General features: G+C 43.2%; 1 protein-coding gene and 1 long non-coding RNA gene across 2 annotated transcripts in view; one reads left to right on the forward strand and one right to left on the reverse strand.

Moving 5' to 3' along the window:
• Positions 1 to 27,792, reverse strand: part of COLGALT2 (collagen beta(1-O)galactosyltransferase 2) — an 86,950-nt gene that overhangs the window by 38,157 nt on the left and 21,001 nt on the right. The gene's annotated exons all lie outside the window — the stretch shown is intronic.
• LOC122455532 lies at positions 95 to 18,493 on the forward strand. Its single transcript, XR_006273765.1, has 3 exons — positions 95 to 105; positions 15,545 to 15,700; positions 18,483 to 18,493. It is a non-coding gene; the product is annotated as an uncharacterized LOC122455532 (long non-coding RNA).

The following is a 27,792-nucleotide window of genomic DNA, read 5'->3' on the forward strand; positions in this document are numbered from 1 at the left end:
GGTAATACGATTCAGAGCCTTTTAACCTCAACTCTACAATTCTAACTTAGAGGTTACTCTCCCATTGTTTTACGCGGCATAAGAGAAAGGAGTCTGATAGTCTCTGTCCAATTCCAAGATCACAGAGGTGTCCACATCACGAAAAACATCATCATCATTTGCTCCCTAACTGGCTGTCTGAGGTGGTGCACTGAACGGCCATGGAGAATGGGCTATACTCTCCCCTACAGAAACGGTTCCTGCCAGAAGGGGGTTGAGGCACATTGACAGGGCCATGTGTGAAAAGTGTATGCTGTACTTGGTCTGTCTAGACAAACGAACTAATTTACATAATGCTCTATGTTGGTGCAGGGATAAATGCAAGTGACAGAGGACTCATCGTGAGGATGCACAGTTTCACACTAGCCAGTCCTGACGCTTCGGTTACACACAATATTCTCCACTGTAGAGGAGCCTTCTTTGTGCTCAAACTATTGACATTTTAAAAACTCATCCTGAATGCAGCTCTGCACCAAACAAGCCTCTTTTGAAAACTGACACTGAGAAAACAGCTTGATTTTTTTTAAAGCAGCATTTCCTTGGGTGTATTGGTGTTGCCCTGACCCCAGCTTTCAATGGAGTTTCATGAATGACAGACCACTTCTAAATTCAAAATTTCAGCACGGTTCATACCCAGTATGTAGACAGCACACAATCCTCATTATAGTTCAACGGTGACCAGCAATAAAGTCATATTAAGAATGGTGACTGGACTGTCCCCTGCTGGTGTAAAGTAGTAAAAACAAAATTAAACCCTACAGGTAGCTACAGATCCTAAATCAGGGGCACCCAGATTCTGCCTGAGTGCTTCATTAAAACAAGTTTCCAGGAATTCCACAATTCCAAAATTTGCATCCCATGGAGCAGATGGCAAGAGTCCCTAACTCCATTGTTAATATGGCCATGCTGGCACAGACCTATAGTTCCCAGCATACAGTGCCCCATCCTGATCCAATTGGTCAGGCTGACAGAGCTGCTTAGCTAAAGATAGAGCACTGCATGCCGGGACCTGTAGTCTGCATGACTTGCATCGCTGTATGAAAGAGCAGAGTGGCCTAGAGCCATGTTGATGAACTCACTGGGCCATTTTAGCCATTCCTGTCCTTTGATTTACCTAAACTGTAGTAGAATAACCTATACAATATTGCAAATCCCAGACTTTCAAAAATCATGATTTGAGCCCCCCAAAACCATGAGATTGGCTGATAAGCCATGAGATGTTTAAAAAAAAAACTTGTACTTCTGGTTTCTCAGCCTCGAGGATGCACTCTGATCATGTTTTCAAGATTTTCTCTGCAACGACGAGGGCTAGAAATTTTCATTTAAAAAAAAGACAGTAAGCTGAGTGTGACCATAAGCACTGGTCATTCATACCCTACAAACTACTGTAATAATCTTATTACAAAACATGACTTATGAGATATCATTTGAAAACTAATAGCTCACTGATCATTAATATCCTTGGATGATGTATGGATGTAGTGTGTATTAAGAGTTGTGGATATATGCTGGACTTATTAATAAAGTGTGTTCAAACCAGGCATATGAAGGAAAGTTGGTAAACAGATCTTACCCAGACAATGGAACGTGTATTTGATTGTCTGACCATCCCGCTCTTCAGGCAGACACAATGAAAGTCCATTTTTACGTATTAGGTAAACAGTGTCGTGTTTAAATAGAAGGGTTTATTTACTCCCACTAGGTTAATAAGCTGCTTTTGTCTCTTTACAAGAACAAACGAATCTTATTATTTCTCTGAGCTGCCCAGGAGAGGACTGAACATTTGCAGAGCATATGGTTCAGGGGGAATTCAGGCCTGAGAGTGTGTTGGGTCCCCTTGCTGGTTGTAACCAAGTCTGGTGGAAGCCAAAGTGGGGCTGTGGAGCTGTGGGCAGGCAGCTAGGGTGAGAACTGCTGAACCAGGACTGTCTAGCACACAGACACTTCAGGGTGTGACCTGTATTCTCGTAGGCTGGTTATGAGAGTACCAGGCTGGCAGCTACAGCAGCAAAACATTGTAAACAGGGCTGTCAAGTGACTAAAAAAATTAATCGCAATTAATCACACTATTAAACAATAATAAAATACCATTTATTTAAATAGTTTTGGATGTTTTCTACATTTTCCAATATAATGATTTCAATTACAACACAGAATACAAAGTGCATAGTGCTCACTTTATATTTATTTTTATTACAAATATTTGCACTGTAAAAAACAAAAAAGACACAGTATTTTTCAATTCACCTAATACAAGTACTATAGTGCAATCTCTTTATCATGAAAGTTGAACTTACAAATATAGAATTATGTACAAAAAATAACTGCATTCAAAAATAAAACATTGTAAAACTTTAGCGCCTACAAGTCCACTCAGTCCTATTTCTTGTTCAGCCAATCACTCAGACATTTGTTTACATTTGCAGGAGATAATGCTGCCTCCTTCTTGTTCACAATGTCACCTGAAAGTGAGAACAGTTCACATGGCACTGTTGCAGCCGACGTCACAAGATGTTTACAAGCCAGATGCGCTAAAGATTCATATGTCCCTTCACACTTCATCCACTATTCCAGAGTACATGCATCCATGCTGACGGATTCTTCTCGATAACAATCCAAAGCAGAGCAGGCCGATGCATGTTCATTTTCATCATCTGAGTCAGATGTCACCTGCAAAAGACTGATTTTCTTTTTTTGGTGGTTCAAGTTTTGTAGTTTCTGCATCGGAATGTTGCTCTTTTAACATTTCGGAAAGCATGCTCCACTCCTTGTCCCCCTCAGATTTTGGAAGGCACCTCAGATTCTTAAACCTTGGGTCAAGTGTTGTAGCTATCTTTAGAAATCTCACATTAGTACTTTCTTTGTCTTTTGTAAAATCTGCAGCGGAAGTGTTCTTAAAATGAACATGTGCTGAGTCATTATCAGAGACTGCTATAAAACAAAATATATGGCCAAATGCAGGTAAAACAGAGCGGAAGACATACAATTCTCCCCCAAGGAGTTCAGTCACAAATTTAATTAACGCATTATTTTTTTAACAAGTGTCATCAGCATGGAAACATGTCCTCTGGAATTGTGGCCAAAGCATGAAGGGGCATACGAATGTTTAGCGCAGAGGTTGGCAACCTTTCAGAATTGGTGTGCCAAGCCTTCATTTATTCACTCTAATCTAAGGTTTAGTGTGCCAGAAATACATTTTAACATTTTTAGAAGGTCTCTTTCTATAAATCTATAATATATAACTGAATTATTGTTGCATGTAAAGTAAGTAAGGTTTTAAAAATGTTTAAGAAGCTTCATTTAAAATTAAATTAAAATGCAGATCTTATCAGTTTAGTAACAGGTTTCAGAGTAGCAGCCGTGTTAGTCTGTATCCGCAAAAAGAAAAGGAGGACTTGTGGCCCTTAGAGACTAACAAATTTATTTGAGCATAAGCTTTCGTGAGCTACAGCTCACTTCATCGGTTTAGTGTGATCCTTGCCCTTGCTTTTCCTTGCTGAGTTTTCCAATGTCTGGCACATATTTGGATACTTAAAGCTGCACACAGGCTTCTGAGTGATCAATTGTTAACTGGCTCTAAGAGGGACAGAGGACAAATTTCATGTGTGAAAATACCTGTTCACACAAGTATGTGGATCCAAATGCTGAAAGCATTGCAAATGCAATTTTCTTTGAACAGTTAAATTTCACTAACGGAGACATCCACCAGGTCAGAATAGAGGCCTCATGATCTCTCTCGGTAGCTTAAAGTACACTCCGCAAATCTCCAAACTTTGATGCCCACAATTCTGAGCTTTTTAACTGAATGAGCTGCATTTCAAAATCTTCAACACCCATCCACTGAAATACAGACAAATCCAAGTTGCTTTCATTGAACTTTTCAGGTTTAATTAGAAAAGAAAGCATTGGGCTAAATCACTGGAAATCTTGAAATTGGTCAGAAAATTCTGATTCCAGTTCTTGCATGTACATTCTAATCTCAATATCAAACACAGTGTGCTGTTCCAAATGGCGTGATAGTGATGTAAGCAGCAAATCAGGACTTAAAAACATCCCAGTACAGTGGTGTTGGAACAATTTTTAAGGTGGGGTTGCTGAGCTGCACCCCCTCTTGCCCCATCTGCACCCCTCACTGCCCCAGGCTGGGGCCAGTGGGCCACAGCTGGGGGCAGCTGCAGAGCCTCAGGCCAGTAGCAGAGCCCCCAGATCGGTGGCTGGGACCTGGGGCCAGCAGTGGGCTGAGCGGGGCCGGCGGACGGAACCCCAGCTGGCAGGGGGCCAGCGGCCAGTACCCCAGGCCAGGAGCGGAGCCCCCAGAACCCATGGCCAGGACCTGGGCAGTGTGAGTGCCACTGAAAATGAGCTCACGTGCCATAGGTTGCCTACCTCTGGTTTAGCGTATCTGGCACGTAAATGCCTTGCAATGCCAGCTACAAAAGTCCCATGTGAACGCCTGTTTTCACTTTCTGGTGACATTGTAAATAAGAAGCTGGCAGCATTATCTCCAGTAAATGTAAACAAATTTGTTTGTCTTAGTGATTGGTTGAACAAGAAGTAGGACTGAGTGGTCTTGTAGGCTCTAAAATTTTGCATTGCTTTGAGTACAGTTATGTAGCAAAAAAAAAAAAATCTATATTTGTAAGTTGCACTTTCACAATAAAGAGATTGCAATACAGTACTTGTATGAGGTGAACTGAAAAATACTATTTCTTTTGTTTATCATTTTTACAGTACAAATATTTTTAATAAAAAATAATAATATACAGCGAGCAGTGTACACTTTGTATTCTGTGTTTTAATTGAAATCAACATATTTGAAAATGTAGAAAAACATCCAAAAATATTTAATAACTTTCAATTGGTATACTATTGTTTAACAGTGAGATTAAAACTGCGATTCATTGTGATTAATTTTTTTAATCACGATTAATTTTTTTGAGTTAATCGTATGAGTTAACTGCAATTAATTGACAGCCCTAATTGTAAAGCACCCAAGGTTGCAGGCAAGTGGTGACACAACCCCTCACTGACTGGATTGCACCCCAAACCATAACACTAAAATTTGCGCATGATAACGAAATGGCTCCAGGAGCTGGGGATTAAAGTAAAGCATGAAATACTGGAAGATATGATCATGGATCTCACAAGAATGGGGAACAGTGCAGAGCAAAGGGGAAAAACCCTAGACTACCATTTTCTCCTTTCAAAAAGTTCCCATTGACATCAAGGATTTTGGATCAGCCTTCAATGCTTTAGAGCTATGGCAATAACAGGGCTAATGATGCTCTTGTTGAAGTCAACGGCAAAACTCCCATTTAGTACAACAGAAACAGGCCCACTCTGACTATGGTAGTTCTGTCCAGTGCATTGATATCAGACATCTGACAGACAATTCCCTCAATTCAAGTAGTAACCTGCTCTGCTTGTGACTATCAATAAGGGTAGAAGTTTTAACACTTAATGTCCTTTCTCTTGAAGGAGTTAAGTTAGGTCATTCATCCTTGAATTAAACGGGAGATTTTAAAGTCCAAATCTAGATTTGGTTAACAGAAAGGTTTTGCAAAAAGAAAAGGAGTACTTGTGGCACCTTAGAGACTAACAAATTTATTAGAGCATAAGCTTTCGTGAGCTACAGCTCACTTCATCGGATGCAAGGTTTTGTTAAACATTCTCTTGCAGGGCTTACAAGTCACAAAAGAGAAACTGATACTCCACTTTCAGGCCTGATCCACATGGGAAATGTTACCAGTTACACCAGTACAGTTGTACTGGTATAACTCCCCAATGTAGAAACTCTTATCGAGTCTGAATGACTTTTTTTCAGTTTAACTAAAACCCTTTCCCAACAATTGAAATCTAAACCAAAAATGCTGCTCTTACACTAGAATAAGAGTGTCCGTCCACATGGGGAGTTGTATCAGCATCAACTATACTGATTTCAATTTACAACGTAGGTTATACCAACCTAACTTTGCTATGTAGTTCAGCCCTCACTGTCCAAGCTAAGTGAAGTACAACCTCCACATCCAAAAAAACAAAAACAAAAGCCCTAAGTATCACAGATGGTGAAAGTAAGCAAGCCATTTAAAACATTCACAGATTTAATTTCCTATTACTGACAGAGGGAAGGAAAATTGCTGCTATAAATACTGCATAGTATTTTTAGCCTGATGTCTCTTTAAATTTAGGTTCTGTGTGTGTTAATTTAGGTTCTGGCAATTCTGCCCCTCCCCCTGCAAAAAAAAAAAGTTATAAAAAATTCCATCAGCTTTCCACTCCTTTAGCATCCTATTTTGAATTCTCAAATTATTTACAGTTTATTTACCTCAGGTGTGGTGTCGGAGGAGCACAGGAGAATATTTTGCTGTTTTTCACCACTGCAGGAAAGGTACTGTCGGGCAGAAGGAACACTGTGTGCCTTTTAGCCTCCCAGTTTCCATGCAGCATTATAACACATGCAGTGGAAAAATCGAACACAAGTGACCTGCAGTAGTTTTCCTACTGCATTTAATATTCCCTCTTTCACTTGGGTAGGCTGGGAGGAAGAGCTTTTACTGATGGTGTTCACTATAGTTTTAAAATATTATACTGGATATATACAAATTAACATTAGGCAACTGGTTTTCCAAAATAGAAGACAATGGTAAGAGCGGCTTCTCTTTCTTTACATGACTGCTTTAAAAGTTCTTAGACCTTTTACAGTAAAGATCAAATAGTGGAACAGTTAACCAAAAGCCTAATCTGGCACAAATTAAGTTAACTGGCTTTTTACTATTAATTTAAACAGAAGCAGGATTGAGACCCTAGAGCTGTATACAAAGGCCATTAAAATAGAACTTCAGAGTTACGAACAACAGAGTTATGAACTGACCAGTCAACCACATACCTCATTTGTAACCAGAATACACAATCAGGCAGCAGCAGAGGCAAAAAAAGACAAACAAATAAATAAAGCAAATACAGTACGATACTGCGTTAAACGTAAACTACTAAAAAATAAAGGGAAAGCAGCATTTTTCTTCTGCATAGTAAAGTTTCAAAGCTGTCTTAAGTCAATGTTCAGTTGTAAACTTTTGAAAGAACCATAATGTTTTGCTCAGAGTTACAAACATTTCAGAGTTACCAACAACCTCCATTCCCGAGGTGTTCCTAACTCTGAGATTGTACTGTATATTCAATGGAAAGTCTCCATTGACTTCTATGGATTTTGTATCAGGCCCATAATGAGGTCCTTATGACAATCATGCTGTAGAAGCTAGCAATGGAAATGCTCCACTTGATCATCTTGTTCATCTGCTAAGAGACTATGAGCCAGGGATGAAATGTTTGTGGCAAGTTAGCTGTTGAAATAAATAGTTATATAGGGTCCTTCCTGTTTGCAATGGAGTACTGAAGAAGGCTACATTTGAAGCAAAAAGAAAAGGAGTACCCGTGGCACCTTAGAGACTAACAAATTTATTAGAGCATAAGCTTTCGTGAGCTACAGCTCACTTCATCGGATGCACGAAAGCTTATGCTCTAATAAATTTGTTAGTCTCTAAGGTGCCACGGGTACTCCTTTTCTTTTTGCGAATACAGACTAACACGGCTGCTACTCTGAAACCTACATTTGAAGCGTTTCACTACATGTTCTGATCTAATGTAGAAAAAACTCTCGGTTATAAATAGTCAAAGTCACTCATCCAAGTTATGCCCACAAAACTTTAACTTTAATGTTAAGCCCCCCTTTATCTACAAATTGTATATGTGACTGAACAAATTGTCCTTGGCCCACACAAATCAGATAATTCCAGGAGCAAAGGGGTATTTGGATGTGCAGTCACCTAATCTGTTTGCATGCTCAAATACATAATTTGCCCTACATTCATTGAGCTTGCAGATTTGGGTAAGCCACTTGGCACAGGTGAGCTTAAAAAGCACATGGGACAAATCCTGCTACTTGCAAATGGGTGCACAGTGCCCTCCAGCAGCAGAACCAATGCTGCAGAGGGCAGGAGTTGAGGAGGCGCCATAGAAGGTCTATAATACCTGCATGGCACAGAGCCCACCACAGTAGGGACTCTGCAATTCTGGAGGAAGAGGAAGAGTTTTATAAAACTTTAGAGCAACAGAAATGTTTCATGATTTTATTCAAGCCAACAGTTAAACTAAAGCCAGATTTTTATTCCATTTAAGCATTGCTTTCCACTGCACTAACATACAGGAGCAGAATGTGGAGCTAACTGTGAATCTGACTAAAACCCACTGGAGTCAATGGGAGACTTTCTATTGACTTCAGTGGACTTTGGATCAGTCCCTGCATGCAGAGAGAGTGAAACCCATGGATATATATATTTTTAAGGCAGAAAAGACCATTATTATCATCTGGTCTGAGCTTCTGCATAACAAAAGCCAGAGAATTTTACAAGTGATTCCTGAAAACTCACTGGCTTAGTTTCACAACCCAACTTTAGCAAAGTATAAAATACTAAAATGAATGTTACTACTGAAAAGTAAATTTGATTTTAAAAATGATTTCAGTTTTAATAATCTACAATGTTATTTGGTAACAGAAGGATTTTTAATATATAATTCTAATTATGATAGTGTAAGATACACAAACAGAGGGTAGAGCTTCAGAGGAGAGGGTAGGTACAGAGCTAGGTAACTTCTGCTTCATATGATCTGTTCAAGTTAATGGGGGCTCCAAACAGTTTGGATTATACAGATGGAGCATTTTTAGAGGGCCTGATTCATCTTTCATATGAATGATGTCAATCAGGAGTAACTTCACCTGTGTGAGAGACAAGACAGGCCCAGTGGCTAACATGCTGTCCTGATTAATTATTATTTCTGGTGTACACCTAGTCCTCCTGAAAGTACCCAAAAAAAAGCAATAGCATCCTAATATGAGCCAAATATTAATTTGGTTTTAGAATTCCCATAACAAGTGGTAAATAAAGAACAGACAAGTCATTTATTCCTGTCTTTTCATTAGGGCTGTGCGGCTGCTGCCAGAATTTTAAAAATCCCTAAACAACCAACTGGCACATCTCCCTGCAAACCAGAGACAACTCTTGACTAGGACACTATAAAGTGGAAAGAAACGAGAAGAGAATTTTTGTTTCCTAAAGGAAGAGATATCAAAACACGGCTAACTTCTGAAACCGAGGGAGAAGACTTTTCCAAGAGCAAGTAGAGAATTAACTGGAAGCAACTACTGTAAGTCAGTGGACTCATGCACATTTTTCAGAAATATCAGTGTATACCACATTCTACATAGAGGTCTCGGCACACTACCCAAATAATAACTCTAACTGCTCCTAAATGAGGTTTTACACATGGGAAACCAAAGCCAAGAGAGGTTATGTTATTTACATGGTGTCTCACAAGAACTCTGTGGCAGGGTTGGGAGTAGAATCCAGATCTCCTGATTCCCAGTCCTTTACTTCAGCTACAAAACCATCCTTGCCCATTGGGGGGAGTAAATAATATTATCAAATGTTGATTAATCACAATTCCTCTTCCCCCACCACATTAGCTGAAGCATCAGCCTACACAGTAATACAGCAAGTCATACAACGTTCACTGCACCTTTCAAGGTGAACAGCAAGGAAAAGTGAGTGATGTCCTGCTCTGTGGGCTGAATGCCCTTACACACCAGGGTGTGGAGGGGACTCAGGTAAAGAACAATTCATCTCCTTTAAAATTCGCTTTGTTCTTTGAGAAATCCAGCGTTCCTGCCTGGTTCTCTAAGACAGCCAAGAATCCATTCTTCTGTGAAGTTACAGATACAGTACCATTAGTCCCAGGTTGTCTACGGTATCAGAGAGAGTGATGCATTATGGGACACATTCAGCTAGCCAGGTTATGCCAATGGATTTCACAAAACCTATTATTTCACCATTGATAACCCCCTTGCCTAGTGGGTGCGGCATCAACTCACAGGCTCCAATTCAACAAAACATACATAAGTACATGCATAAATTCCATGGAAGCCATGAGGTTTTTAAGCATGTGCTTAACTTTTCACTTGGACTTCAGCGTTTTGCTGAATTAAGGCCATAATGCTGAGCATAACTTGGTTTTCATTTCAACTCTTCACCTTTAAGTGTATCCCTCCAGATCTCAGGATAATCCTGAAGGAGAGAGAGTTTGGGTCTCAGGTAGATCAAAGGGGATTATGTGAATGAAGGATTGTTAGAGCGTTGAGCCAACAAGGACACACTCCCCAGGCTGGGCAGCCATATAAGAGTGTAACCTCACAGAAAAGGAATGCAAGTACATTTCTTCAATAAGCCATGTTTCATGTTCTTCAGCAGCTTTTAGTTGGTGTGTTTCACGGGCAGCAGAAAACGTAGAAACTTAAGCAGCCTTGTAAACAAAAGAGTGTGTGATTCATAAATAGAAATGCATGGGGGGGGGTCATTGTTTTGGCACAAGGTGGAGAAATCTCTCAGACACTCTTGGCTCTTTCTTTTCTATTATTGCACAGATTGTCATAGCAGGAGGTGCATCTGTGGCAGGCAAGGCTCGGTATAGAGGGAAAGATGAGATTAACTAGCTCCCTAAGAGCCATCTCCTTAATATATAACTGGCAAAATACCATCTTAATCTGTAATGAAGAATGGCTGAATATAGTAATACTATCCACATCTTAAGGGGTAGTCTCAAACAGCCACTGCAGGCATTGTGCCCCTGCTCTAGAGAGAGCGGGATATGGCCAATGGATCTTCATAGCAGATGCACTGGCCCCTCTCCTGCCCATCCCCCAAATCCTGTTGCAGAGGGACACCACACAGAGATGAGCACTGGCATGAGGAGCCCCACTATGGCCTCGTCAAATCCTTCTCCTCCTCCGTGCAGTGACCTGTTTTAGCTGCAGAGAGAGCCTTCCAGAGCTTGGCCCTAAGGATGTTCTTCTTGGGTGTCCATTCCATTTCTCAGAGTACTTTGGTGTAAAAGATTTACATTTATTAACAATAGATCCAGGCCAATGTATTCAATGTCATTAAGCTCCATGGGCACAGGTCACATCTCAGAAGCAAACATTAAAATGGCATCAATATCCCACAGGTAGCCCATCCAAATGAGGCCTGTGATCCTCCCCTCACATCTGCTGTGTACTGGAGGCCAAAAACTGGCTCCCTATGTATTCCCTTTGCATAAAGGGAATCCCCAGGTGAAACTGAACCATACGGACATCCAGGCCCCTTCCCTTCTGCACCAGTTCTCCCCATGTTCTCCATCAACTACCCCTACATTAGAGACCATTCAACATGCAGATAAAATTTGACCCTGATCCTGAAAACACTTACGTGCATGTTTGACTTCATAGGGATGACTCATGGGAGTAAAGTCAATCACATTTGCAAGTGTTGGAAGGACCGGGGCTTTTGTTGACCTCTGAACCAGTTAACTATGTTAATAAGTCAATAGCTATCTTTATCAAAGCTCTTGAGGGATGGTTTGTTTCCTTTAATGCCTAAATGAGACATTAACCAATAAAACTGCTCAGATGAATAATCAAGTAGAAACAGGCAGGAAGAAATTTCAGGACACTGAAAAGATATTTTTGGCTCTGGAAATTGAACATCTCCTGCACCCAAATCCCATTGATTTTCAGTGGAAATCTCCCTCTAAAATATTAGCAGGTGTTCTAATTAAGGAATACCAAAAACCAGAAAAATCTAGAAAACTTCATTAAAGTTTCTAATCTCCACATATTGGACCTAATCCGAAATCCATGGGAGACTTTTCATTGACTCTGCTTTGGATCACGTCCCCGGACCTTTGGTATTTGGAGAAAGGAGGATCTAACTCATTCCATTTCTGGTTTTTGTATTTTTTGCAATAGTTTGAATGTTCCCTCCAGCTATCAAAAAATGTATCTACCTAATGAAAGTTCAATATTGAAATCCATAGATATCTCATACCTCTTATAGTACCAGAAGTGTAACATTTAGATTCTCATAATATAAAGTGGGTTTTACAGTTTGTCTGGGAAAAAGGCAGAACAATTATATACACATTCCCACACACACACTTTCTAGATGGCAAGGGGTTGAGGGGAGAGGAAGCAGTTTCTGCCTGAGACAGAATTTGCTGTGTTTGGTTTTCTGCTTCTGTTTTGTTTCTTTCCTAGTTTAGCTTAAAAATCAAAAGCTTTGTACTTGTGATTATTGTAATGCAAAACCTTTTCCTGTTTCTAAAATAAGAAAGATAGTTCAAGTCAATAGGGATATTGGCTTCAATATTGATCCAACAGAATTCTGTTATTCTTTTGATACAGAGGACTGTTACTGAATATCTATTTCAGGATTATCTTTATGTCAATTTGAACAATGGTATTTGCTGTATGTGATTAACACGATGCACCTGAACTTTGTGTACATTCAATTCTTTCATCAAAATTTTTGTGAGACTCTCTCTAGGAAAAATATTCTTATGAATGGTTTTGATTTTTAAACTGTTTTGCTTTCTATAACAATTTAAACCAAAATTTCATAGGCTATACTATATTAAAAATAATTTTAAGAAACCACAAACACTGCAGTTTGCAACCCAAATATTACAGAATTAAGAAACTGACTACAAACAAAAGTAAATGTGGCTTTTGTTGATTTGGAACAAGTAAACAAACAACCTATATTAGGGAAAATAAATTAGATTTTTAATATTCAATTTTAATAATTAAAGGTGTTATTAATAACAAAAGGAGATGGTTCACTTAAGACTATATGGGACCAGTTCCTCAGCTGATGTAAATCAGCATGGTATTGACGTTAATGCTAGTTTATACCAGCTGAGGATCTGGCCCAGGATTTCTAAGCTGACAGTATTCTTTTACAGGGTATGGGTGGGTTTGTTTATATTGAATAAATAACCCTTCCAAAGGAAAACATGCTGATATATAATAACCATCAAAAGGCTCTTCCTGATTTTTCACAGACAGCGATGGCAGCTGCACATATCCTCAAAGAAGCCAGAAACAAGAAGATTTGTATCCCTCAGAGCTGTATGGGGTAAAAGAATGTACAGGGCGGTTTTACAATATACTTCCAGAGGACAAAAACAAATATAGCACCTGGAGGAGAGAACTACTTCAAACTCCAAATGTGAAATAAAGGAATGCAAGAGCAGAGAGTAGATTGTGCTTCAGACAGAGAGGCCAAAGGGGTAATAAAGAGAGTGTCTGCATGGGAGTTGCATTAGGAAATGCTTTCACTTTCAAATCATAACTTCTTCCTTTCCAGAACACAGATATGTACTGAGTGTAACGAAAGCTGGGACTTTAATTAATATATGATAAGGGACTTTTTAAATATATCAACAGGTACCCAGGAAGGGGGTTGTGTTTCATTTATTTGAGGCATCAGTGGCTTTTGATCTTGTGCAGATGCCCTTACAAATAATTAGCATGCCTTTTCCAAAATACAGCTGCAGTCAGCTCAAGAATGCTTTGCAGGTACAAGCACAACCATGGATGAATGAATGAAACTGACCTAACAGGTGCTAGGTAGAGGGGCAGTTGGAGATATATAACTATCTGAACTAAAAAGATACTTACCAATCATCAGCTTAGTCACTCTATGGCTACGTAGCACCAACCACAAGCTCGAGTTAGCAATCTTGCTATAAAACATTAGGGGAAACAAGGCACTGCTAGCTTTTATTTTAACATGAGGTACCTAGACACGGTCAAGGGGGTTAGTGGGGATTTTCTGCAAAACCTTCTGCTTCTCCCAAAATCAGCAAATTGAATATTTTGTAATTGCTGCAGGCTGAGGACTGCAAACAACCTACTCATGGAAAGGCAGCACTGGGTCCTCCAGACCTAGCAGCCAGCATGTTGCAGCCAGCTCCAGGGGTTGAAAAGAGAGTATGCAATGTTTTGCAGAGAGCGTTCCAAAACTTGGAATAATTGCCAGGAGACATCTTCCAGTCAAGCAGCTGACTGACTTCAACACTTCAGGCTTCAGGTATGCGCTTCGTCATGGTGCAGCCTGCAGTACATCACCTTGCTGGGTTTCAGGACTGTATGTTACAGTCTTCCAATGGCCATATGGAGGGGGCAGCCCCAACCTTTCAGATATATGAACCTGTGGAGGTTGGGAGGAGAAAGCCAATAGGTTTGAAAAGGCTGCACCGCTCCCCAGAGCGCAGCAAAGGGAACGCTACCCAACTTCGAATGCTGACTGGCTTTAAAGTGTCATTGTTTGCTGGAGCATGGCCCCTAGCTGTCATTCTCTCCTACAGTAGCATGTCAGGGACATATCCAGAGCTCTACTGTATTCCAGACTAAAGGCCACCATCATACCATCAACTGGTCCACTACTGGAATGTAACAAGGAGGTAGGGCTCTTCTGTTTAGCAGGTGTTGAATAAGGAGCGCTAAGGCTACTAAGAAAATGTTTCTAAGTGAAGTGTCAAAACAAACTATTTAGACATTTCTGAATTTTTTCTCCAGCCCAAACTATTCGCCAGATTTCACCCAAATTTACAAATAGTTTTGGTGCCCCCCTGCCCCCCAGTGCATTTTTCAGCTAATTTCATATTCACTTAAAAGACAAATTCTCCCAGCTCTAGCGCTAACTGCTTCCTACTCACTCACTGTGGTGTGTGTGGTTTGTTTACTCCACCTTAGATATCAGAAAGGTGGAAATGTCTCCTCAGTCAGAGGGAACCAGGGCCTGGGATGGAGAGGTCGCTGCAGTGAAATGCAAAGAATAGCCACCTAAAAGCAAGACAGGTGATAAAATCCATGGGAGAAGGACTCTAGAGAGGAAATCTCAATGCTGTGTAAAGATCCTCACTAGTCCCCTCTAGTTACACAGTGGGAGAGTGGGGATTTGCTCCCCCATGGAACAATTATATAGGTCCTGCCTGGCCCTTGAGCTCCCGGCTTGGGAGCCCCTGGCTCCGCCCCTGCTGTCCCCCCTCCCCTGTAGCCATGCCATTGTGTGAGCAACGCGGCTGGCTCCGACTGAGCAGCATGGCTGCTAGTCCTGCTGCTCTGAGCGGCATGGTAAGGGGACGGTTGGATGGGGCAGAGGTTCTGGAGGGGCTGTCAGGGGACGGGGAATGGTGGGGGTTGGATGGGTAGGAGGTTCTGGGAGGGGCTGTCAGGGGACGGGGGGGTTGGATAGGTGTGGGAGTCCTGGGGGGGCCTGTCAGGGGGCAGGGGTGTGGATAGGGGTCGGGGCTGTCAGGGGACAAGGAGCAGGGGGGTTGGAGGGGTTGGGGGTTTTGAGGGGGGCAGTCAGGGGGCGGGACATGGGTGGAGGCGGATAGGGGGAGGGGGCCAGGCTGTTTGGGGAAGCACAGCCTTCCCTACCCGGCCCTCCATACAGTTTCGCAACCCTGATGTGGCCCTTGGGCCAAAAAGTTTGCCCGCCCCTGCCCTAGAGAATTGACAAGGATCCGTGGGAGGCCAGAACCATCTGCATGAAGGCCCTGTGCTTTTATACCAACTCTGGTCCACAGGTGCTTGAAAGACTTTTTCCATTATCTGCACAACATCTAGAGCAATGGTCTCCAAAGTGGGGTGCGTGCACCACAGGGGGTGCGCCAGAGGATCCCAAGGGGTGTGCGGCAGGAGGAGCACTGCTGGACGGCACTCCGCCATTTTTTTTTCTTCGGCGGCAGCTCTGCATGCCTGCTGCAGGTCTTTCCCTCTCCCGTCTTCAGCGGCACTGTGAGGGTGCACAATCCAAAAACTTTGGAGACCACTGATCTAGAGAGCTGGCACCCAGACACATACAAACACCACCCACAGAAAGGGATGGTACCAGCTGGTCTTATCTGCCGCTAGATGGAAACTGGATGCTAAGGCTAAAGATGGACCCAAGTTGCAAAGTTTGGATTCAGTTCCAAGTTCAGGAATATCTGGATCCAGATTTTTGCTTAGGCCCATCTCCAGTTAATGATAACACAGGCTGAGGACTGAATCTTACTCCCACTTACGTCAATAACAGAGTTTGTATCAACTTCCAAGGGACTAAAAATCATCCTGGTATCCTTGGGACTAACAAGGTTTCAAAATACTGCAAATCTTTGTACGTCTGCTGCAAAGCTCCAGCCAAGGGCCTGACCCTGGGAGGTGCGGAATAGGTCAGTGTGAAGGGTGCTCAGCTCCTTGCAGGAAATGCTTGGCCCTTCCCAAGATCTGGCCCTTGGAAAGCAGGTAAAACCTCAACTATGCACTCCCTGGTCACTGGCAGATTAGAGCAGGCCTCTAACATCGTTTCTGTTGGCAGTGTGCATGTCTGTGTGCTACTTGCCATTCACAGCTCTGTATGTATTGCTGTGGTGCAGCTGTTGGAAGAAACCTGGTTGGTGGACCCTGCACTATAAATAAGCTCTCTCACCCATTTGCCTTCACAAATATGACTCTGAATTTCTTCCTCATGAAAGAAATCACTGTCTGGGAACAGAAAGGACTGTGAGATCCACAGAAGTATGCCCTAGTTGAACAGATTAGAGAAGCAAGAAGAAATCCTGAGTGGTGTTGCTGAGATGCAGAGAATATTATGGCTATCAGTAGGAGCCCCGATATTGCAGCCTTCTCTCACCCCAGTTTTGCTTAAGTAAGCGTTAGAGCATCAGGCCCAAAGGCAGGGCTCCATACTTGCATTACAAGGAAGGTAGACGATTAAACAGGTTCAACTAGGATATACTATATCACATCAGACTATTGCCCCATCTAGTCTAGACTGCTGCCACCAGCTACAGTCAATACCTGATATTTCAGAGAAAAGCCAAAGCACCTAATAATACTCACCCAAACATTCTATGAAGAGAAAATTCCTTCCTGATCCCCAACTGTGATCAGCCTGGAGCCCAAGGTTTGATTACCCTTGTCACCTTCCACAGTTACAAATGTTATCAGCATTTGGAAAGTTATCCAGCCCTTTTCAAAGAAATCCAGTTCCAGTGTTAGACTAGATGTTGTCCTGCACCAGAGAGTTCCACAGATAGCTATACAAACCATAAAACAGTGTTCCCTTTTATTTGTTCTAAATGTGCTTGTCTATCATTTCAAGTGATTCCTTGGCATCACACCTCTGGGAGAGGATGAGGGAACAAACAACATGTGACAGGTACGTAGTCACATTGCTTAATGCACTACTAGCAGGTGTTCAGATACTTTAAGGATGAGTGCTGTATAAAAACCTTTCTATATAGACTAAAATAGATAAAGTAAAGGGCCTAAATCTGTCTACATACTTGTATAACCTGCAGGACCACAGTATCTGAGGGCCTCTTGAAAAAAATGAAAAAAAAAAAACAACAACTCAACCCTAGGATTCATATTATTCTCTTCATAATTTTAAATACCTCAATCACATTTTCAATTCCAATTTTTGTCCTCTGGAATGATGTTTCCTATCAGGGAAAAGTTAACCTTTAGGAACAGATAGATAGCAATGGAGACTGGACAATGATAAAGAGGACAAAGCACTAGCAGCTCAGAACGTAAGTACAAGCATGAATTAGAGAGGAGGATAAAAGTGAGCAGAGTCTCTTATCTGATGCTTTTATCTGTTCTGTGGTGACAGGTCAATTTCCTGAGGAATAGAAAGTATTGATAGGGCATCAGTGTTTAAAAATAGGCCAGTAAATACACTGAGTGGTCCGGGGCCAAGTGGCAACCAGGGAACCAGACTAAAGGAGAATTGACAGCTGTGTTTTTTGGTTTTTTTGTAAAAAAGAATAAGGTAGTTGGGCGGTTATGCAGGAGCCAGGCATAGGTTTTGCAAGGCCTATGGATAAAGGTATGTGTGGCCCCATCCAGCTTGCTCCCCACTTGGCATCTGGCCCCCCAAACCTCTCCTAACCAACAACAGGTAAAACAATCAAATAAGTCAACTTCACACAGCTACAGCACCTTCTCTCAAAGAATACCAAAGCACTTAGGCACTTAAGGGCCACTGACAGTCAATGGGGACTTGGCACTTGTGAGATTTTTTTAGCCTTCACAACTGATAATGAGTTTAGTCTGTGAGCCAGGGAAGTATTATCATCTCCATTTCCAGATGGAGAAGAAAGCACAGAAGTCAAGAGACTTGCCAAGAGTCACATAGGACAGTCTGAGGCAGAATTAGGGACCGAACTCTCATCTCCTGAGCTTCACCAAAAACATCTTCCCTCTTCCTAACGTCCTCCCACAGGCACCTATCAAGCCCAAAGACTGTCAGGGCATATATAAGCCAGGCAGCATGCAAGCAGCATAACAAAGCAGGGATGGGAACTGCTAGGGAGATCTGTGGCACAGAACCTTAGCAGCTTCTAGTGCTTGGCCAGAGAAGGACAGTAAAGGAACAAAGGCTGAGGGAAGGCTACACAAAGGAGCAGATTGTCTACTGTCAACGCTAGTACAAGAGATGACACATTTCAGCAGCAGGACCAGGAGCTCTGGAGGAAGGGAGCTCTATGCAACTTCATAGATAAAAAGGACAGAGGCTGCCAGTGGGTTGTGCCTCAGATATCCTAGCACAGAGGGGCATTCTTCACATGCATGAGTTTAAATGCTCTCCTTCTGTTATTTCATGTTTTAAGCAACTCAGATTCAGACCTGGTATAAGCAGGTACAACTTTTCATTGAGTTCAATGGAGTTGAACCTTCTGACAGCAGGTCAGTATTTGTTCCATTATGTTTAAAAAAATCAGTCATTCACTAAATAGTGCTTGGTGGTGGTAATTGGGATATCAGGCACAAAACCCACACAATCCCTAGTTCTTCCAAAAAAAAAAAATCCATTGATCACAGCAATGTCAGCTACAGCAAAGCTGTGAGATGTCAGGAGGAGCCATGATGGAGGGTAAGGGAACTATTAAAGAAAAGCACCTTGAAATATTAATGAGAGAGAGATCACAGTATTTATTGTACTTTGATGATTGCTTCAGAAATATATCACTGCCTGCCACATGGTAGACAAATGAAAATCAGTGATGGGCCATGCCGGAGGAGTCCATCTTCAAAGCTATGCACGTGGATCTGGCCACATGACTCCTATTAAAATTAATGACAGTCTTGCAGAAAAAGTAAGCTGATAGGTTTATGAAAAGCATTTGATGCAATTCCATGTTGGAGAATATTAACTCAAGAAAGGAAGGAAAGGGAGAGAAAAGAAAGGGAGCAAAAGTGTTGGCTAGAAACCAGGCTCAAAAATAAAAAATAACAAGTGGCTGAAGAATGGTAATTTTTCCAGCTGGAAAGAGATTTACCCAAAGGCCAAGATAATCTGGAGGAGTGGGGGAAAAGAGGAGGTTTGTATCTCTCACATTTTCTCTTTATTAATTTTTCAGTATCTGTGAAACATTTGGCAAAACCCCTATTCTGGTACTATACTGCACTTGTCATCATGACAGGGATTTAGTCTTATTAATACAAAGTCTCTCTGCTTAGAGATATTAAATGATCACATTCACTCCTAAAGCCAGGTATCCCATTAAGAGTATCATCAGGACTGACGCACCAATCCATTTACTCCAAATTCTGGGCCAGAGCCTCAGGCCCCATAAAGGTGCATTGGGGGGATTTCCCTACAATGGGCAAATCCCTGGGTGGCATTATATTGACATAGACACCTCTACACCACCTGCTTCCAGTCTCCTCCTCCTCGCCTGCCACCCAGTGGTGTAGGTGACATGTCAAAAGTGGGCCAGGGACATGACCAGAGTGCAGTGCACTCCAGCAATCCCCACCTGGCAGAATAGGACTGCCAAAGTAATTTAGAGCAGCTCTTAGGATGCTCTATATGGGCCCCCAGATAGCCTCAGGCTTGAGAAAACAAAGGTTTGGCCTTTATTTATTTATTTTTAATGGAAAATACAGAAAAAACACAGAGCTATTAAAGACTCAAAAAGAACACTCAGAAGAAACAACCAGAGATGAAGGATACATTTAGTTTTCTATACCTCAAAAAGAAGGGATTGGTAATGAAGCAGCATAGGAAACTGAAGTGTTCATACTGGAGATTAAATTACAGAAAGCAAGTTTAACAGCCCAAGAAACAAATACTTCCTGTGCATTTAACAAGAGAAAGTTAACCATACTCTACACATAGCATGTGGTGTTGGCTTGCTGTGCATTTTCATTAATCCAGTGCCAGAAAGCAGACATCATGAGTGAACTAAAGATACCATGGACCTCATTCTCCTCTTCCTTATAGAGGTTTCACACCCTGGCATAACTTCACTGGGCCAAATTTTGTTCTCAGTTACATCAGTGGAAATCCAGAATAACTCTATTGAAGTCAGTGGGGTTCCTCAGGATTTACACCTGTATACATGAAAGCAGAATATAGACCATGAGCTCAAATGGGAGCTCTGCAGAATTTAGCCTAACACTTCTCAAATAACCAATAGTGCTATGAAATGGAATTTATTCCATACTGGATGGAATACTGCAGTATACTGAAATAAATGCACTGCGTCATAACTGTTGGCAACTTTCTAAAAGCTACATATAGTAAATCAAACAATTAAAGAACTACCCATCTCAGCCAATCAGGTTAGATGAAAATAATAGAAATATTCAGAATTTATACACAAAGTGAAGAATAGTTTTGTCCACTACATTAAAAGACTGCAGAATAATTTGGAAAGGTAATAATAGTACCTAGCCCTCATATAGCATTTTTCCATCTTCAAAACACTTCACAAAATTAATAATTAAGTGGTCAACATTTTCTGAATTTCAAAATTTCAGCAAACCAGGGATAATAGATAGGGGAGGGGGAAATGCTCTACTAATTAATCTCCACAACACCTCTGGGAAGTAGATACATGGAAATGAGGACTGGGTAGACAGAGTAGAGGCCTGATCTGAAGGCCATTGAAGTCAATGGAAAAGCTCTCATTGATGTCAATGGGAGTTATCGTCTCTTTTTGCAGATGGGGAAACCAAAGCAGATATATCAGTGGATTTATCCAGGATCATAGGAGGAGGAGTCAATGTCAGAGCTGAGATTTGTACTCCAGCCTTGTGCTCAGTCCACTAGACATGGTGAGAAGGAATCTTCTCTAACACAGATTGTAGGGCTGCTTGTTCAATTCATACAGGACCTGCAATGACAGCAGTAATTTACGGCACTCTCATGATCTTTTCTAAAAAAAGTCTTCATGTTTATAATAACCCTTCAGATGCTCAAAAACAAAAAACTTGTTTTCTAACCAAATATTGTCTCCACTGTTTACAGGAGCTGTTTGCTGAGCTCTGGTTTCAGGCACTGATTGCATTTTTAGGTTTATTTTTAAGAGCATTGAAGCATTTGCACGTGAGAAAAAAGAAATCTAAAGGATTAAGTGTACTTTGCACAGAGCCATAAAATACAAGATAAAGTACAAGGCAGAATTACACCTTGTGCTTACCAACCTGATAGCTTCATTTATAAATGCTGCCCTCCAAAGTGCTTCAGATTGGTCCCCTTTGCATCTGAAAAAAATATACTCCAAAAACAGGAGTAGTTAAATGTAGTACTTCATTAATTTCCAGAAAGGGGGAAATTTGCATCTTAGAATAATTATTCAGGCTAATGAGTGTAGCAATAGCAGTGACTAGTCTCTTTAGTATTGAGAGTGTGGAATGGGGAATCAGGACACACAGATTCTGATCCCAGTCCTCCCGCTAATTCATTGTAGGACCTGAACAAGGAAGGCATCCCATTTCCAGAAGGGGCCGCAACTGTTGGGTGCACAGCTTGAGACACCAAGGGCCTGGTTCTACAGGGGCTAGTAGAAGTGGGCTTTCTGCAGAAGTGAACAGGGGCTGTCAGCATCACTGATAATCAGACATTAGGGATGCGTTGTCTTTTCTGTACACTCACCTCCCAGGCGACTCAGGGGCAGCTGCAGCTGGGGGCAATCCCTACCATAGGAGCGCTAATGGAACTGAACTGCCGGGGACCAGGGTCATGGGCCTAGCGCTTTCAGCTGGTGTAAAGGCACAAGACCGCTACACAGAGGGTCCTGACCTCCTGCAGACCACTGAGACCTACCAGGTTTGTCAGCAGACACATGGTCTGTTCTGCTGGGGGTTTAGGAGGGGTGGGGTAGTAGTCTCACTCTACAGACACAACAACAGGGGAGAAAGAAAGGAAGTGCTCAGGTCCTGACTCCTCACTGTGAGCTGGGGGAATCTTGTTGGGGTTGGTTTCCCTCCTCCCCCAGCCTCCAACAGTTCCTTCTTCTTCTCCTCCCCACCCCAGACACAACTCTAACCACTGCACTGCAAACTGCAATGCCCGACAGTAAGTACTCCCTGCAAGCACCATCAAATCAATAGCTACTGTGTTTATTGGAGCACTGTACTCACTAACACAACACAGTACATAATACATGACAATGGACAGCTTTATGCATTACAAAATTTGGCACATGGTAAATATAAAAAAAATTAAAGGACTGGGGATCTTCTAAGGCAGTGATTCTCAAAGCCGGTCTGCCGCTTGTTCAGGGAAAGCCCCTGGTGGGCCGGGACGGTTTGTTTACCTGCCGCGTCTGCAAGTTTGGCCGATTGTGGCTCCCACTGGCCGCAGTTTGCCGCTCCAGGCCAATGGGGGCTGCAGGAAGTGGCGCAGGCCAAGGGATGTGCTCGCCGCCCTTCCCGCAGCCCCCATTGGCCTCGAGCAGCGAACCGCGGCCAGTGGGAGCCGCGATCGACCAAACCTGCAGACACGGCAGGTAAACAAACTGGCCTGGCCTGCCAGGGGCTTTCCCTGAACAAGCAGTGGACCGGCTTTGAGAACCACTGTTCTAAGGGACTTATGTTTTCATTTAGTGAGCTGAGACATGAGAGAGTGAGAAAGATCCCTGTAAAACTCCTCAGTTTGCATGCAAACCTAATTTCTTGTTTCATTTCATTGTGAGTTTGCAGTCCTCGAGTTTTGCTTTAGTTTCAGGTTCCAACCAACAAACTCAGCTAAAGCCACCAAGTTCCAGCTGCTTGCCACTCTAAAGCCCAGGTTCCCATGAAATCAGGTTCAGGCTTACAGACCTTGGAAATCCTTTCGAAGAAATCAGCCTGCTTTTCATCCAAAACCCATTCACAGCTCTAATCAATATTGTGTATGTGTTGTGTTACCGATTGCCCACTAGAGGGATTTGTTACATAAATAAATTAAAAAACCAAAACAGATTCTGCCATTGATTTCCCTCATCAAACAACGTGTCTGACAAAATTGTGCTTCTTGATTTAAAATCCTTTTTTGCCTCCTAAACATCCTTCTATTCTATTCTCTGCGGTTGCCTACAAGATTCAAAGGAGAAACAGATGAAAAATGGACTCATTAATTCTGCTGCAAGCGTTTTCAATTAGGGTCACTTGATTTTCAAAGCTCAGAATGTACCACCTAGAATCACGGTGGAAAAACATTACCCTAAGTAGTTCCTTTTGGCATGAACTGGCTGTGCTCTGTGACCCCCTAGCTGGGTAGGAGTTTTATTTTTTAAATGCTTGATTAACCCATTCAGACCGTGTCTCGTTGACTCTGTACCCTTAATTCCTAGTGCCTATGTGTCCCCTATTTCTCCAATTGTTTGGCCACATGGTAATGGTAGAGTTGTCCCTTGTGAGCAGATGTATTCCCTGGGTTCCCACTGTTCACACTAATTGGATCCCTTTGTTGTTTTCTGAGCACACTCTTGGGATGCAGATATATCTGGCACCCACTCCTAACAGCTTAGACGAAACAACCCACTGCCCCAGTTCCTGAAACTAGTGCTGGCCCCTCAGACTGCCCACTCCCCCACCCCCATTGTTCCAACACACCCTAGAACTCCACTCGAAGGTGTGGGCCTTCTGTTTTACCTCTTCAAGGGGCCACCTGGTAGGTGTAGCATATAATACACAGATTCTTTGAGTAGAAGCATAACACATTATTGCTCTTTACTTAACCACAAAAGAAATACACATATCTATACAAAAATAATAAACCCTAAACCATGCATTTCCCTGCCTCAGTTTTCTCACCTCTCCAGATACTCCTGGGGGAATTCCACACCACTGTGCATGAGCAGAATTCATGTCATCCTGCAGATTTCTTTGCTTCCCCACAGAATAATGACTTTCTGACAGGAAAGCAAAGGGAAGGTGCAAGAGCAGTCACGCACCACTCCCTAGCTGTGCAGGTACAACGTATCAGGCACCCCGAGCAGCCGGTGGAGAGGTAAATCACCACGGAACTGGGGACACCCCAGCTAGTGGCTCCTACCCTGAGCCGGGATCAGCTGCTAGTCCGAACTGGACTGGAGTCAGAAGTTCTTCCTCTTCCCCTGTAAGGAGTGGCTGGGGCTGTGTCAGACCCACCCCCAGAAACCTCCCCCAGCTGTAGGAAGCTCAGCATCTTCCCCTGCTTGCTGCCCCCATCACTCCTCAACTGTGGGGGGAGGGATCACCGTATGGGGAGCTGCTCCCCCATCCACCCAACCCCTTGGACCTCCCAAACCCAGACACCCCTGCCAAGCCTCACCAAGTACAACCAGAACTCCCCTAGCCCTCCATACCCAAACCCCACTCCAATGAACCTTAACCCCTCCATCTTGAGCCTGTCTGCACCCAGACCCCCTGCCTCCAGACCCCCACCCCTGCACCCAGACCACCTCCACTGAATTCCCTGCACTCAAACTCCCACCCTGATGACCCACCTCCTGCCCCACTGTGAGCCCCCACATCCAGACCTCCATGCCACTGACAGCCAACTAGCTGCACCCAGACCCCCATTCCACCAAGCCCCAATTCCTTAGCACCCAGAACCCCCCACCCCCACTGTGGCCCCCCCAACCAGACCCCTTCACAGGCCCCAACAAGCCCCTGTAGAGTCCCATTGCCCCGGCACCTGGAACCCCCTGGAGCCTCTGTGCATCCAGATCTTCCCACACTTAGACCCCCCTGCACTGAGCTGCATGCACCCAGATTGTCCCATACAGAATCCTCTCACCCCACACCTGGATCCCCCCACACTGAGCCCCTTTACACTTGGATTCTGCCTGGTTGAGCCTACCTGCCCCACACCTGGTGCACCTGGCATAAAGGGGCAGGGCCCCAGGATGTTTCTGGGACAGGCCCAGGTCTTCTGCTATGTAAGGGTCAGGTGCTCACCGCTGAGTCCATGTTCTGGTGGTAAGTGATGGGTGGGGGGCTGCAGGGTGATATTCCACCTTCATGCAGCCAGTGGCCTGTGCTCCCCACTGCCATGCTGGAAACTCTGCATTTATTTATTGACAAATAAAACTTGCATAATTTTAAAATATTGTGCGCAGAATTTTTAATTTTTTGGTGCAGAATGCCCGCAGGAGTATCCAGAGCATTTTTTGGGCTGAACTTCGGGGCTATCTAGTGTCCATCTGCTGCAATGCATAGCTTGGGTTCTAAAACATGAAACCTTCTCCTCCAGCTCTTCTTCTCTGACCCTAGCCTGTCCATCCCTTACCCCTCTCTTTTGTCCAAAGTTCCTGTGCCTCTCCCCTTCTGTGGTTTTTAAAAGCTAGCATCAGCACCCTTCTGTCTTATTCCTGTGTTTGGGGATTTTTCATTCTCCCTGACACAAGCCCTTGCAGAGGGAAGGTGGAGAGAACTGATTTCTACTAGGATGCAGTCACTCTTTAGTTCTCTCCAGGTAAGACTTGGTCAGGTGCAGATAGTCCTGCTGGTCTGGCAGAGACATGGATTTCAGGCTTGTACGTCATGGTGAATACACAGAAATAGAAGCATTCATGCTACAGCAATTTTCATAGTAACAACATGGGCGGCAGGTATAATAGGCTGGGGAAGGCTAAACCTTCCCTGGTGCAGCTGCCTTGGACCTGCTGCCAGACACCTGGGCTGTGGTGGCCCTGCCCCTTCCCAGCGACCACCATGGCCTACGCTGCTGCTGCCTGCCTGCTGCTGCTTGGCGCGTCCCTCCTCCTCGGGGGCAGGAGAGCGAGGAGGGAATGCGGCAAGCCAGTGGTGGGCGGGAGGGTCTGACAGGGGAGTGAGTCCGTGGCGGCTGGGCCCAGCATGGCCAGGGCCAGCCCAGTGGCTTGAGGAGGAATGGGGGCTTGGACCAGTGTGGCCGGGGCTGGCCCAGCAAGTCAAGGAGGATCAGCAGTTCAGGGTGATGGTGATGGCTCGGCCCGGACTGGTGCTCGGGGGCCTGGGAGAGGACCCCAGGGTGGTTGAAGTGGACAGACCGGGACTCCTCCAGTCCTCCTGTTATGGAGGGAGGGTTCGAGGCTCAGGCATGCAGGGGGACGGAGCCTCGGGTGGAAGGGACACAGCCAGCGGGCTAGCCTCCCCAAAGCGGGGGTTTACCCACCTCCCATGAGTAACAACCTCATAATATCAACTAAAATTCATAACTGCTACAGACAGATCCCACAAATCGTCACAAGTCAGTGGCATGTGGATTTTGGAGGATGCCTGCACAGCAGTCCTCTTCGAGGACACTTAAATTCTGCCCATCCTTCTTTCATGGTCCATGACTTAACTATTTCAATGCCATTCAAACTAGCAGCTCATCCTTTAGACCCATCTGCTTTTCAGAGCTTCGACAATTTGTTTCCAAATATGGATATAAGTTGTAAACAGAGGTCATGCAACAGTAACCCTTCACAACAAATTATCATATACAATATAGCACATGTGCACACACACACACAATATGCAACACATAAACCAGCAACCTCTCTCTCGCACTCACACACACCCAGGAAATGAGAGTTTCAACAGGCAGCAAGTTCAGCTCCTAACTTAGCTGGATATAAACCAGTGTGTTGTACAAAAGAATTCTATAGGTTTTTCCTCAGAGCTGGGTCAAAACCAGAGCCATAAATCACAACCTCTGAATAGTGGTGGGTGAGAAAAACAAGGGGTTTGTATTCAAAACCCAGATATACACCAGTTAGGGTTCTGGATCAGATCCAAAACTGGAAAGAACCTGTCTTCTCTAGGGATGCAACTGAAATTTCACAAGAATGACCACTCTAATAAGAGTGTGGTCCAAGATAGCAGAAATTACATGGACACAGATAATCTCACATGGCCATTACAATTCAAGATGACAGATATCAATTTCCCATCATTTGGGACCAAAATCTGACAAGAATAGCTTATGACATTTCTGTGCCATCATAATCTACATCTGAATCCTACCCATGATCTGGCTTGAAAACATACCCTAAACCAGATGCAAACATTATATTTCCAGGAAATCCTTAGGCTTTAAACTTGTATGACTTGCTAGCCCAAAAAAGGCAGGCTCTGAGTCCTCTTGAGAAGCTTGTCAAAGACAGAAGGAAATGCTGCCAATGGAAGTGTCCCTCTTGTTCTGCAAAATGGAGCTTTCTTGAAAGCTCAGGTCTGAGGCAGAAAAACCTGGCAGCAATCTTATTTTGTATGAAAAAGTCAGAGCTGAGCTTTGCCAAGCAGACAGCTATGAGCTCACCAGTCTGAAATAACAACTCATTGAGAAGAATTTTTTGTGGGTACGGTAACTAAATTAGTTAATGCTAGAAACAGGACTCCAACATTTCTCTCACAATAATCATTCCATCCCTCCATGGCTTAGTCGTGACACCATGCGAGTTAGCCCCTGCATTAATTAGGAAATTATAAAATTGTGGGGAAGTGCTTAGCAGCATAGACTTTCGTATTCAAGTCAAGCTCTTTGAACTTGTGTCATTTTAGTATTTGAAAAGACAGTGTAACCAAAACCTCAAAAATAGACTTCCCATGTAGGAAAAAAAAATATCTGAAGAGGCAGCAGACCCAATGGCAATTATTACCTT

The sequence above is a fragment of the Dermochelys coriacea genome, chromosome 8 (genome assembly GCF_009764565.3).
Source record: "Dermochelys coriacea isolate rDerCor1 chromosome 8, rDerCor1.pri.v4, whole genome shotgun sequence".
NCBI lineage: Eukaryota > Metazoa > Chordata > Testudines > Dermochelyidae > Dermochelys > Dermochelys coriacea.